The sequence below is a fragment of the Chrysochloris asiatica genome, unplaced genomic scaffold (assembly GCF_000296735.1).
Source record: "Chrysochloris asiatica unplaced genomic scaffold, ChrAsi1.0 scaffold00005, whole genome shotgun sequence".
Classification (NCBI taxonomy): Eukaryota; Metazoa; Chordata; class Mammalia; order Afrosoricida; family Chrysochloridae; genus Chrysochloris; species Chrysochloris asiatica.
Window position 1 is genome coordinate 8,046,295 of NW_006408523.1, and position 2,881 is coordinate 8,049,175.

Genomic DNA, 2,881 nt, shown 5'->3' on the forward strand with positions numbered 1-2,881 from the left:
AGTGGTTGGTGCATAAATTTGAATAATAGTGGTATTAACTGGGCTTCCCTGTAGGTGCATGGATATTATCCTATCACTTATAGCATTGTACCTTCTCCCCACCCCTCAATCTTGCTTTCATAGGGGCTTCCATTTTCTTACACGGTCACTTGGCCCACACCTCATCAGTGAGATTTTTCCTGGTGATTCTCATACTTTAGATCAGGAAGGAAATCAACGAAGTCCCTCACATTGACTAATTCCATAACTTGTGAAGCTTTGGTGCTATTTGAAGTCATGTTTGCCACTACAGTGAGACAGATGAAGTTGATGTGCTGGAAGAGTAGAAACTAGATGCACAGCACATCTGATGGTACTCAGCTCAGATCACTCCCGCCGACTCTGGGTCTGTGATATAGATTTCCACTTTTGGTGTCCATGAAAGCTTCCTTAGTCAGTCAGTTACATTTACACTTCTTCTTCTTCTTCTTTTTCTTTTTTTAATTAATTAAATTGTATTGTTGTTGAAAGAAGGCACCACAAAACATACAGCGATGCCACCATTTCTACGTCCAATTCAATGACACCGATGGCGTGCTTTGAGTTGTGCAGCCAGTCCCACCCTCCCTTTCTGTGTTGTCCCTCCCCAGCCACCTCAGTTCACTGTCCCCTTATGGTTCCTAGCTAGTCTTCCAAGTTGTTGTTGTCACTTTGATCCCAGGTAGATATCAACTTGGACTTCTACTTGCAGACCAAGCAAATGTAATTAGTGCAATTTTCAGTGTATTGAACTGAATGAAACTCTCATACTTCAATAGCAATTTGAAGTCCATGATTGTAAGGATTATACTGCATGCAAAAAATGCAGTATAATGTTTAAAATCATGGAGTCCAAATTGTATTAAAGTATGAGATTTTCATTCAATTAAATACACTGAAAATTGCACTAATTATACTGCCTTTTTTTTTTTTTTTTTTTTGAGGATCTCTGGTAGCATAGTGGTTACAAGTCAGGCTGTGAACCTCAAGGCCAGTAGTTCAAAACCACCAGCCATTCCACAGGAGAAAGATGAGGCTTTCTGCTCCCATAAAGATTTACAGACTCGGAATCCCTATGCAGGGTCACTATGAGCCGAAACCAACTACACAGCACACCGCCACCACCACTGCATTTTTTTGTGTGTGAGTTTAATCTATTTGGTTTCTTTTTTCCATCTTTCCCCCATCAGTATAGTCACTGCTCATTTAACTTACCTTTTTGGTTTTCTTTTTTATCTGATCTAATAAAGGAGCTCTGGTAGTGTAGTGGTTACGAATTGGGCTGCGAACCTTAAGGTCAGTGGTTCGAAACTACCAGCTGCTCCACGGGAGAAAGATAAGGCTTTCTACTCCCGTAAAGATTTACACCCTCGGAAAACCTGTATAGGGTCGCTATGGGTCGGAACCGACTCGACGGCACTTAACAACAACAACAACAATACAAAGTAATTACCAAATTGCTCAATGGTGTATTATGACAGTTGTTCAGCAGTGTGGCGTTGAAGTAAGTATTTGACAGCGATGAAGAAGCATGCTATGACACTGGGTCTGTCATTTCATGCTTTCTATCTTCCTCCTAGTCTATACTTTTATCAGACAAATGCCAATGTTCCTAAGTATCATGTCCATATTCTTTCCTGTTTCTCCTTAGAAATTTTCTATGTGGAAAGTTAACAGATTACTCGGCGTCTGTTTTTGATGTGTGCTGTACTTACTGAGGATGCATCATTTTCCCCATGGCTCTGACAGTAGCTATTATAACTCTTCATCTTTATAATTTTGTCTCTTGAATGGCCCTCAAGTGGTTCTAGAATATGCCACAGAAAATGTATCTATTAAGGTGAAATAATGTTGTTCATAATAGCTCTGAGTCCGGGGCTATTCGGCTGCCTGCCTTGCCTCTGGAAATGTTAGTCAAATCTATTTGGGTGGGGAAAAAGTAAGACTCCATGCCACAACTTGAGGAAGCAACATATTGTCCTTGTCAGACAGTCTGTGTATTGTTCTTTTCTGAGCACAATACCCAAAAGATGTTTTTATTTGGCTTTCCAGATGCTTAATCATATCATCATGATGATGAACTTTTTTAGCACACAATTACAGCAGGATCCCTAAGAATAAATAAAATTGTAAGCTTCACTCAGTTACTGAAAAAAAAAAAATTATAAAACTTGTAAAAGAATACAGAGAGCAATGTAATTCCAACTCATAATAACTGCTCTAAATTCAGTGACACCATAGTCAACTTTATAGCTGGAATAGAGACCATTTGGTCAGAGGACTATGTGGAGATTGTTATTGTTGTTAAGTGCCATCGAGTGGGGTCCAACCCATAGCGACCCTGTATAGGGTTTCTGAGGAGTAGCTGGTGAGCTTGAACCGCTGACCTTGCATTTCAAAATGGCTTTGCTTTCCAGTGCATTAACCCACAGCGCCACACCAAGACTCCATGCAGAGGTAGGAAGTTGGAAGTACAGAGCAGGGAGACTTGCCAGAATCCAGAAGTTCAAAGACTATTTTGGAGAAAGAAACTTTAATCTGAAATCTAAAGCATGAGGAAAAAAAGTTTGGATGCAGGATGACCAAGGTTTCATAAGCAAAGAAAAAATTCTGGAAAGAACTGGAAAAAAACCCCCAAACAATCAAGATTGGGTTACCATTAATAATTGCAACCCTTGGATACATTATTTGCTTGTGCTAAGCTAAGCTTTAGGTTTTGTTGCAAACCGTGTAAGCCTGGTCAGAGGTTCGAGGCCCTATAGGCCAGAGTGTAACAAATGGGGCCACTGGCAGTCAATAGCAAATTATTTTTCATCTTAGTATTTGATTATGTTATAATTAAATGCAGACATGAGCCCTTAAT